The 12491-nt window shown below is 36.3% G+C and overlaps 1 protein-coding gene across 1 annotated transcript in view; it reads left to right on the top strand.

Moving 5' to 3' along the window:
• The first annotated feature begins 1264 nt into the window (after positions 1-1264).
• The window catches only part of LOC124389308 (cadherin-12), a 118829-nt gene continuing 107602 nt past the window's right edge, over positions 1265-12491 (top strand). Inside the window, exon 1 of the mRNA XM_046854661.1 lies at positions 1265-1648. The gene's annotated coding sequence lies outside the window, so the exon portion shown is untranslated. The remainder of the gene's footprint in view (positions 1649-12491) is intronic.

The following is a 12491-nucleotide window of genomic DNA, read 5'->3' as shown; positions in this document are numbered from 1 at the left end:
GTGAGGTTTGTGTGATCTTTCTGTAAAGATTATTGAGTAATAAAAGCAATAGAAGGGAGGTACCTTCGATTGAAATAGAATACTAAATGTACCAAGGTTCTATGTAACCTTGGTTCAGTAGTATTACATTTTATTTTAGGATGCACCTGTGGGCAAAAAGTAAAAATAAGATAAACTCAAAATGGCAACAACAACAACAACAACAAACAAATCATTAGTCAGAACATTTTCAAGAGTTAAACAAATGTCTAATTATGAATATTGAACTGTTCAGGGAAGCATGAAAATTCACATATATTGTGTTGTATGCAAAAGCATGGGCTTTTACTTTTACTCGTCAATGATGAATAACTAAACAACACTGACTCTTTATTTTGTAAAAATGCTGTCCACAATAAACATCATAATATTTTTATTGACAATTGTAGACATTTTATACATTAAAGGAATCAAAACTGTCACATACACTGTTAGTTTATCTATTTGTTTTATTTTTGGTAATTTTTTGACCGAGGCATTGTTAAGACTATTCAAATTGTAGTAATTTTATGCATAGGCCAACTGTCTGTGCACATTTCTTTTCTTTTTTGAAACAACATTTACTTTTACGGCATTCGTCAGACACTCTTATCCAGAGCAACTTGAACTCACGAATTGAGAGTTCAGGGCCTTGCTCAAGGGCCCAGCAGTGGCAGCTTAGTGGTGGCGGGATTTGAACTCACAACCCTACTGGTCAAAAATCCAACATCTTAACCACTAAGCAAAAAATCTTTTTTCAATATTCCTTTTCTTCACAAATACACAACCATACAGTGGACAGTATTTACAATTACAATTAACTTTTTCCTTCCAGGCCACGTGCGAGCGGACTAGAGTGAATGAGTCGCAGTCCCCATGTGCCAGAATGTCTGAGTTGATTAGAATATCCCATGGTGACCACTGTGCACACCAATGCCTCTTCTCAAGGGATGAGGAACAAGTGATGAAGGGAGAAGTAGAAGGAGAGAACAAAGGATGATGTGTGTAGAGGGGTGGCTGCTCTGTCTCTTTAATCTGGTTGATGAAGATCCTTCACTCTGGGGACCTGACATGGGTTACACTCATACTAATCACTCACGCCACAGATGCTTGTGCAGCACAGCACTGCACAGCACTATTCAGCAAAGTGCTCCTCCTCTCCCACCCAGGCTCTAAGACTGGCTTGTGGACACAAGCGCTCCCTCTCTTTTGCTCTACCACTCTGTTTTTCACAGCGTTTCAAAAGTGCAGGGACATCCAATCTCTCCAATCTCTCTCTCTCTCATTCTCTCTCTTGCTCTCTTCCTCTCCCTCCCACCTTTTTTGCCTTTTCCTTCTTCATCTGCCTTTTCCTTTTTTTTCTCCCCCCAGCAGAGGCATGCGCCTCACTTCCCGATTATGTGCAGCGAGCGATGAGCGTACAAGTCAGGCAGAGAGCAGGGTAAACACAGAGTAGATGAGAGCTAAAAGGACTCAAAGAGGCGGGAGAAGAGGAAGGTGAAGAGCAAACCCAAGGGGTTTGATGAGGACGGATGAAAAGGGAGAGTTTGGGAAGCGCTTGGATTTTACCCATGTGAAGTGTTTCCATCTAATAGTTTTTTTTTTCTTGCAGGCAAAGGACAGAATTGAGGTACGTCGATCTTTTTTTTTCTCTGTAGCTCTTTGCTTTCTCTCACTCTCCTCTCTCACTCTCTCATACACACTCTGACTCTCTTCCTCTCACTCTCTCTCTCTCTCTCTCTCTCTCTCTCTCTCAGTGCATGTGTGTATGTTCTTGTGAGAGTGTGTTTGCTGATGTTAGCTTTTTCAGTAGAGCAGTAATGAATGCACCGAACAGATATTGAGGGCAGAAAAGTGCTAAGAGGGAAAAAATAAAGCTTCTAAGTCTTGGAAAACCTTCTATTATCACCTGATTTTCCAGTTTAAGTTTAACCCACTAGCAGGGAGATGCACTTACTTTTTTCGCCTTTTCTATCTGGTAAGTCCAGAGCACTTTACACAATTTAGTAATCAGTCCTTGTGCTCTTGGAAGTAACACATTTATTTTCCCTATTTTGGGAGAGGAAAGTGAGTATGCAGGTGTGTGCGTGTACGCCTGTGGTGGAGTGGGCACAGAGTTACACGAGGTAATTCTGCTGATGTATGGTTGTTTTGCTGGCTTGACATTAAAGGAAGAGATAAAAGTGGACTCTATATAGCACAGACGAAATGACTGAAGTCTCAGAGCTCTGATTACTACTCAACACCATGTACAGTTATAGTAACTGTGTGTAGATGTGGGTGTGCACTCGATGTGCGAGAGATTTCGTTCGCTTTTCAAAGCACACATTGGACATTTACATATAAAAGCATGTGTGCTTTGTGGGTCTGTGCTGCTGCAAAAAAAATAAAAATAAAATAAAACAGAGGTTGAAACACTGGTGCTGGGAGAATTTGTGCACCACCAGGGAGCCTTTTTAAGTGATTCCAGAAAAGAGGAAAAATTTATGACAGTCCTGGGGACCACAAGTGGATGATTCATGTGAGAGTGTGTACAGATGATAATAGATTCTCAGTGGAGATGAGTCAATCATGTCAAACATAACAATGAACATTACTGCCCATAGTGCTGTATTTAGCAAGAGAATGTTCTGTATTGGCACATGCATACACTATATATTTATTCATTATTATTATTTTTATGATGATTATTAATCATTATTATAAAATATTAATAATTTAATGTAACAATTATTAATAATTAGAACTTTTTTTGGGGTGGGGGAGAGGGTATTTGCTTTTTTGCTTTACTATAAAACAATGTGGTTTTTTTTATATCAGAAAGGATTACAAACTTAAATCTGGTAAATCTGGAAGCCTTGTAGATTTAGGTTTAAATTGTTGATGAAACCGTGGATGATGATGGTGAGGAAAAACTTTTTGAAACGTCACAAAGAAGCCCCTTTCAAGAGAACCCAAATTCATATAGCAAGTATGATTGTTATTGATAAATCATTACTTTCTATACCTGTATACTATAAAGTCAAGCATTTCTGAGGGTGTGACAGATAAGCAAACAGCATGCTTGATATGAATACAGCCGAAGATAAGTTTCAAGTGAAACAAGGCTGAGTCATGGGTATAAGCTGTTTTTTTTTTTGTTTTAATTAACTGTGTATCCTTATGGTATCTTCATTGTATCATCATACCACAGGTGTAAAAAGCTTCAAGCACAACCCTTACTTACCTTCTAACGATTGAAGCACCATTTTTTTGACAGTGAACCATGAAATATCTATTTATAAAGTATGAGAACTAACCATTGCTTGCTGTTATTCTAATATCATGCATTTAATAATTAATCATCAATATAAATGATCATTCATGGAGTGAGAGTTCGAGTCCAAATCTCACAACAGCCATCCATGTAACAGCCAGGAGTCCAACAGTGCAAAACTGACAGATGGTGTTTTTTTCTCTCCTGTCAATCACAGTGACACTAGCCAATTGTGGGAATCTGTGAACTCAAAAATGCAGAAGAACGCAATCAGACCATTCCTCTAAATGGTTTCCAGATGCCCTGTTATGTAGCACAAACAGCAGGTCAGTAAGATACTGTGGCTAGCTTGAGGTATCATGGAGAACGATTGTCAGATTTCATTGTCCTTGGGTAGTTGCTTTTGTGTAATAGGGGAGAATTAACTAGGGGGTGAGAATTGGCCAGTGAATTAGCCGAATTGAGAGGAAATTAGGTTGTTTATATGTATATACAAATTAGTATAGCATTACAAGGTTATGCACTTTTTGTTATTAAAGAGGGATTAAACCACCTACAGGAAGGTAGTATTTCAAATTAGTTCCACAAATACAGTGAGCTCATATATAATATGCTTTGTTCGGTTCCCTTGTGTATTGATGGGGCAAATGTTATTGCTCCTGAGCCTGATAAACCATTGAAAAAGTGATATAGGGACACTGACTGAGAATTCACAACATGATGCATTTTAAAGCTTTCAGAAACTGTAACAAACAAGTTCCTATGATTCCAAAGCAGGGATAATATCGCATTACTGCTGGGCAGGTGGATTCTGACAGTATGTTTTGAATTTGAAACACACACCTACAGATTGATACCGAATACATTTTAACAGGTAGACACACTCAAACACTGTTTAAGGTTATGCTAGCATATGGCAAATTCACACAGGATGCACATACTATACATTCAACACTCTTAGAATGTATGACAATAAAGTCGTTGCAGCTGTCCCATATTTCACACAAAAGAAAAATGAGTAATGTGGCCAGATTTGATGCAATGTGAATTGATTTCCTAAATCATAAGAAACTAATAAACAAATATATGAATGGTAATTTTTATACATAAATTATATGGTCAGATCATGACCAGTCCAACTGAGACCACCTTAGTGCTGATGTGTATGGAAAGTTTATTAGTTTTAAATATTTTAGTCTTGCAGTCCAGATGTAAGTATTATGTGTTTAAGCTATTACTGGTTCAGAGAAAATTAAATGTGAGGCAGTATTAAGTGTCATAAAATTTAATTATGTAATGCTGGCAACCTAGAATTTGCTCCCCCACAATATATATTTTTTGTTGTTGTAGCAGATAATTTTACATCTCAGTATGCATTTGTTGTGAAAGTCTGAATGTCTGTAGCTTATTTGCGAAGTTTTATTATATCAGCCATTCAAAAATAAAGAAGCATGAATGACTAATTTGAAAAATTAAATTATGTAATATATTTTTACAGGCTCATCCCTTCAAACGTCTGTATCTATTTCATCTTCTTATTTTTAGTTTAGTTCTGCAAAGTAAGATATGTGTCTGAATTTAACCCTTCGGTGGTTTGTTTTTATATTAGAAAAACAGCCGAGTCCCGAGTCGTTTGTCTCAGTAGGATCACAACCTGATGTTCTTTGTCTCCCTGGAGAAACTAAAGCAAGACTAGTACTAAAAAATAAGAGCATATATTCTCTGGAGTGACTGTAAAAGCACACACCTTAATGAGCAGGTCTCCTTTGACCACTGGCATACACAAATGGATCAGATAAAGAAAAGACACAGAAGAAAAAGAAAGACAAAAAGATTCTCTGATTTTCCTGCTGGGTGCTGTGATGACTAATCAGCTGAAAGCACATGGGAGTGAGGCGATCACGAGTATGAGAAGTAGCATTCCCTCCATCCTTTTCTTTTTACTACCATCTCCTTTTTTTTCTCTCTCGTTCTTTTTCTCTCTTCCAGTATGTCAGTTAGTGGTGGCATCCCTTATCTTTCTATTGCTCATCAGAATTAATTTAAGCATCTAGAGTTTAAGGCTAAGAGTGCATTATTGAGGAGAGTTTATGCTGAACAAAAAAAAAAACAGCATCAAACTGATAATCAGATGTGGGTCACATATGAAAAAAAGTGTTTTTTTGATGTCTAAATATTGCCCATTGTATAGAAAATTATTCATTTACATAAGTATTAAATTATAAAATTTAACTTTTACATCTCTGCTTTCTCATAATCGGTGTACCAGAGTACACAATACATAGTGATAGAGAAAAGAAAAGTGAAAAACTGGCATTTATAATAATGCCACACAACAAATGTATAATAAATGTGTATGGAACAATGAATTAACTATATAAACGCCTCTATTTTCTGTCACGAAGGCTTTTTATATAGATGAAATGGCAGATTTTTTGATGGTGGATTTTTTGGTAGGATTTGTAATGGGTAAATCTGGTTATATACTGAGCTCAGGTAACTGTCTGTGCTGATTCTCAGTGTCCACACTGTGCAGACCATAGTAAATTGGTGGAATATCTGCTCTAAATATTGCCTGCAGGTATAGAGATGTGTGTGTCTGTGTAAGTCCTGGGTTAAGATAGACTGGTAAACATATTCTCACCTCTATCTGTCTATCTGTTTGACTATCTGTCCATCCATCCATTGATCCATCCATCTACACTATATTGCCAAATGTTTGCGCACACCTGGTCCTAAGTATGGATTGTGCTTTTTGAGCATCGCATTCAACATTTTGTCTCAATTTGCTCTTATAATTCGTTCCATTCTTCTGGGAAGATGTTCTACTAGAATTTGGAGTGTGCCCATGGAGGTTTGGGTCTCCTAGTTCAACTGAAGGAGATCGATCCATCCATCCATCCATCCATCCATCCATCCATCCATCCATCCATCTATCTATCTATCTATCTATCTATCTATCTATCTATCTATCTATCTATCTATCTATCTATCTATCTATCTATCTATCTATCTATCTATCTATCTATCTATCTATCTATCTATCTATTTATCTATCTATCTATGACAGGCCTGATACATGATTATATGTGCACAGGAACAACTCATACAGTATGAAACTTTATGTAGAGTGACTAGTTGATTCAACAGTTAGTCGACTTTATTAATGTAATAAAGCAAACTCTTATGTAATGACAAAAAAACCCCACTATAATCTTAATTGATACTTGCAGGTTCTTTAATTACATTTTTGCATTGTTTATTACAAATTCTTTAATTTCCCATTTCAGAAAAAGAAATCCACAGGTCTTTTCAATGCTTCAGTGCATTTTTTTAATATATATTTTTTTGTTTTGCCCTTTCTAAAGGTTAAAAGTATGGCATGCTTTTTTATTTTATTAATTCATTTATTTATTATAGATTTAGTCAGTGATGTCTTCTTACATTCTCCATGAAATTGAGCCCGTCAAACACCCTTGAGAATGAAAATCACTAAACTATGCTATAGACTCTACACCATATCACCAGTCCTTCAAATAAATTTAGACCCAGGGGTTTTGACTACAATCTGTTGTGAACAGCATATCAAAGAATAACGTAATCTCTAATGAACAACATATCAAAGAATAACATGATTCTTAAACAAGCTGCATTTCCTAAATAAATGCTCTCGAAAGCTTCTCTATCTCTCTCTTGACAGTACTAAGCTTTCTGCTCTTCATTTCAAATCACCACTTTCTGCTTTCCTATTAAGGACAAATGTTCAGCTGCTTATCTGCAGTGCACAAGAAAGGTCTTTTAGAGTGTGGACAGCAGCTCAATATGTACTCGGTCAAGGGAGACGTCTCCAAAAGGTGATGTCTCAATGATGGAACTTCATTATGATCTTGAATGAAAGGATGAATGAGGCATGGGCTGCTTTTAGAGAATTCCACTGTAATCTATCTCACAGAACTTTTGGATTAGAACAGATTTAGGTTAATAATGTGATTTTCTTGTGTAACTGACTATCACCTGTTACTATACTATACCTATACTCTACAATGTAGAGGAAATAGCTATACCATGTTTATGATGAAACTATTGGTATGGGTGAAGATTGGAGGTGTAACGGTACACAAAATTCACGGTTTGGTTAGTCCCTCGGTTTTTAAGTCACGGTTCGGTTAAATTCCGGTACGGTTGCGGGGAAGAAATGCAAAACATAGAATTGCTGCTTGTTTTTTTAATTACACAGTTTATTACTATTAACAATTCAACAAATATCATCAGTTTACATTTTTTCAACAATTTTAAATAAAAGAACTGCTTTATTTTATAATATATAAAATAATGTTTTACAATATATTATAAAAATAAAATGCAATACACTTTTTTAATATATTAATTTCATTGAGTAATCAATTCAATTGGCACAAATTAAACTGATTAAATAAAAGGAAAAAATTTATTACTTTACATTAGTTAGACACAATTTGGGTAATACAGGTGTGTATATACGTGTGTTTTACATTTTAAATTTTATTTTATATATATATATATATATATATATATATATATATATATATATATATATATATGATCTACTTAACTGTTCTACTTATTTTAGCATACTTTAACAAATGTCTTTCTTCCATCCTTTATGCATTCACTCCCTCGAAATGTATCAGATTTCTTTTACTTTTTTAGAGAAATTCTTGAAGCTGGATATAACAAGCTAAAGAATCGATAGCGCTGGCATTAGCCACTAACCAGGAACTGGCTTGCAGCTAACGTTAGCGCAATGGATTCAAGATTCAAGTTTTTTCAATTATTTAACTTTTTTTTTTCACTAAAAAATGTATCCTGCATATAACTGTTTATGTTTGTGACAAATAAAATCTTGAATCTTGAATCCATAGCACTATTGATTCTTTAGCGTTTGCATGCCTGCACAAAACAATTCTTATTTCCGGTATGGAGTGAGTAGCATCAGTGACACTGCGCTAACTCTTGTATCTTTTTATACCTCTGGCTTTGTTGTGTATGTTTTTAAGGTTAAACAATAATAATAATAATTTGTTTAAAGTGCTCGGTAGAGACTAAACAAACTTGCAGTCTGCCACTTAATACGTTACTGAGGAAACTCAGATTGTAAACTATGTTCTGCACGTAAAAAGAATTGCATTCGATACACCAAACTGAAAGCCCTGTACCAAAATATTTCGCATACGTGTACCGTTACACCCCTAGTGAAGATATAAACCCCATTTGTGCAAGCCCTGAATTTTCACCTTTTGCCTACATATCATTTGTAAGTTAACATTGTCCTGTACACTCCCTGTCTCAGTGGTCTTTTTTTCTTATTTTATTCACTTGCCTTACTCACTTTCAATCAACACATTTTTTCTTTTACTTCTTCACGCCCACCTCTCTACCTGCCCATTTTAAAGTCAGGATAGAGTGTCATGCTTTCTGGTTTACAAAGTGATGATGGCAGTTAGGATCTAACTGCTTTTAAGTGTTTCTTATTGTGAGGGTCTTACTGTGAGATGTACGTGTTTGCAATGTACTATGGACCTGTATTTGTGTTTGGAGAGAGGTAAGGTTATTTATTTAGTTTACATTTTTTTGTTAGTATTGACCAAATGTTCCCACGCGTATTTCATTTTTGTTTGACCATGCGGGGAAATCTAGCAGGTCCCCACAAAACCTCAAATAAATAAATTCTTTGAATAAACAAGGAACCTATTAAATGCATAAGCCAATATGTTTTTTAAAATTTTTTTACTACATATATGGTAAGGATTAACAATTAAGGTGCAATATAGCATTTGTTAGCTGCATTAATACTTACATGATTGGAAGGTCCACACAAGGATGGTAAAACAAGCAGTTGTGTATTTGTGCGTTATGTGATACCTTTCAGTATCCAGCATCATTATTATCCTATATCCAAGTTGGTAACTGTTTGCTTATCCGGATATGGGAGTTGTTTGCCACATCGATCCTGTAGAATCACCTGAAACCAATCGATAGTTAAGATTATTTGCTGTGCTTTAACTCACTTTACCTTGATCTATTTAAAGTTTAAACAACCCAATAAAGTGTCCCTGTGTATGCAGTGACAGCCCATGAATTTGGTACCTGGGCCTTCAGTGGGGACTTAATACACCTCTTAATACCACCACTATCACGTTGCAATTATAGAAACCATTAATACTGTACAAAAACGCAATTTAGCAACGTGTGGCATTACAGAGAGAGAGGCATTTCACATATGGAGGGTGAATACCATTTTACTAAAGCAAGAAACCCAGTTAAGACGATTCCAAACCTCTACACTACAACTGCAACTGTGCACCTACATCATCTGGAGCAGTTTAGAATCAATATCTGTCTAATAACATGTCAAAAACATTAAATTGTAAATAAAATACAACCCACACCCCAGAAATGCATACATATAATTTGCACTGCTCCTCAGAGGATGTAAGCCAGTGGTACCGCTTGATTCACTGGTCTGGAAGTGGTGAACAAACCCTTTCTCGGGCTGAGAGAAGCTAGCTAGCTTCGGGGTAGGCTGGCCTCTCCTCATAATGTCTAGCTTTTCTTGAAAATGTCTTTTTAAGTATGTCCATGACCAAATCAATTTCTCTTCCTCTGTAAGCATAAAAAAGTCTATCTTAGATGTATTAATGTGTGCAGAGCTACAAATGTGTTTTGCCAGTCAATCTTGGCTGTAACAGTTTCCCTCTGATCAACCAATCAGAGGACAGAAAAATGCTGACGCTGCTCTGGGCCAGCTAGCTGGCCCTGTGTATCGAATATGAAATCTGATTGGTTAAAGAAACAGAGCTATTTATTAAGGAGAATGTGGTAAAAAAAATAAAAATAAAAGGCCAGTAGAACATACTTTGGAGGCCCTGGGCAGATTAGATTGACATGGCAGCAAATAGAGGCTGAAATCTGATTGGACAAAAAAAATCTAACATCCACATACACGTACTGGAAGCAGTGCAGCCAAGAGAAATGCTACGAATGGAAAAGAGAATAAACTGTTGGGAAAAAAATAATACAATTTCATGGAACAAATATTAAAATTTAGGTTGTAAATGTAGGTCAGTGCTTCTGATAGTGTTTAGGCCAGCATAGAAGCCTTTGCTGGCCCCGACTGCCCGCCACTGTGTGTATGTGAAAATGAGCAGGAGTATAAGAATTAGATCAAGGAAAATCGAATTACACTGTTCTGTTATGATTTCTGTCAATGATTATTATTGTTACATCCTTTTTGATAAAGGAGATCTTGACAGAATTAATGACCTTCTGCTTTGGCTTTTTGAAAAGGCGATCATGACAGAATTTATCACTTTCACACCATTTTACTCCTAAGTCATCTCTTTGCATCCTCCCTTTATTTACTCATTCCACACACCACTCGTACTCCTCTGCAATGCACACATACCCTCTCAATTAACCTGTATTGCTCTATTTCTCTTTTACCTCTCACACACCAAGGCACGTGCGCACACACACACACACACACACACACACACACACACACACACACACAGCGACAATCAGCAGAAGGGAGCCTAAACATCTCAAATTAAGGTCTGGCTGTGATGGATGTTCCCTTATCTTGGAGAGATATTGCACCTGTTTCCCCCCTGAATGATAGCCACTTCTCCTCATCATTTATATTGATTTGTCTCCATTTTCACTCACTGCTCACTGCTTGTACACACACGCACACACATACAGACAAAGCAAAACCTGAACTTTGGCAAATTCCTTATGTGAGTGCTTCTGTAGTCCAGCAGTTTATATATGTTCATTTTTGTCCTTGGCAAATTTTGCTCTCTGGAATGCTTTCCTGGGTTCAGTAGTGAGGTAAGTGTGTCTAGGCCTCATTTTAAATATTGCATTTAATAAGGCAAACTAAGTACCACATATATGTTGCATTTTGATTAAAGTAATGTGCACTGCTTTTATTAGACCCTTTATCTGAGGAGAGGTCATGTATTAAACCAAGCTGATGATATACTGTGCTTGAAATTGCATCAATAGGGAATTTTTTTCTGAAGCTAGTTTCTGGTTTAAGTTAAGTCACCCTTGTTTAAAATATACTGTAGGTACATATACTTTCATATGAGATGTATCATAGCAACATGGCCTTCCACTTGCAATATCATAACAATCCATATGACAGAAATGTTTTAAAGCTTAATTTCAAGCAAGTCCCTGCCTTCTCTTCTAGTCTCGGCTCTCTTTTGTGATTTGTTGTTTAGTCAATTTATTCACATATTTCTTGCAGTCCCTTATTAATTTCTATATTTAAACACTGTATTTATATTTGTTTGCTTTGCAAGAATGATCCTTGCACCTTTTTTCCCCAGTGTTTAACATTTCTTTACCCGCCATGCATTTTAAATAGTCAGCTTAGTGGATTTTCAGTGATTATTTTAGTTTGCCAAGTACTGTTTCACTGCTATCACATTAATAACTGCATGGCAGAGTGGGAATGTGAGTGTGCGCTGTGTGTGTGTGTGTGTGTGTGTGTGTGTGTGTGTTGTCTGTGAGAATCAAAAGTTTTTTCCTTAACCTGTTCCATGTTTTTAGCTATTGATGTTAAGGTTAGGGACACATATGAATGGGGATATCATACAAAGAAAAAATTACAAGGTGTTCATGTGGGAGGCTTAATACAAATGTAGGACAAAAAGAGTCACCTTCAGATTCCATATGAGGCCAATAAATAAATAAATAAGTGGATGGATGGATGGATGGATGGACGGACGGACGGACGGACGGACGGACGGACGGACGGACGGACGGACAGACAGACAGACAGACAGACAGACAGACAGACAGACAGACAGATAGATAGATAGATAGATAGATAGATAGATAGATAGATAGATAGATAGATTTTTATGTGACAGATAGATAGGCAGAAACCTACTGAGACAGTAGTGGGACTTAAATACAGATATAAATGTATGCTATAAAAGCTATGTTCATCCAATCCAGTGGCCATGCTCACAATTTCATATACAGCCATTCATAAGCAATGCATGTACAAAACAAATCCAGACTATTGCATATATTAGTATTTCTATGGAGTATTTGTAGTTATTTAGAACTTTCCAGTAGATTTGAATTAGGATAAATGGATTTGGGTTATTAGTGCAAGATTTAATAATATGGATTTTATTCTGTGTATGTGTCCATCACT

Source organism: Silurus meridionalis, chromosome 7 (genome assembly GCF_014805685.1).
Source record: "Silurus meridionalis isolate SWU-2019-XX chromosome 7, ASM1480568v1, whole genome shotgun sequence".
Taxonomy (NCBI): Eukaryota; Metazoa; Chordata; class Actinopteri; order Siluriformes; family Siluridae; genus Silurus; species Silurus meridionalis.
Note: the sequence above shows the minus strand (reverse complement) of the source record. Positions and strands in the feature narration are given on the sequence as shown.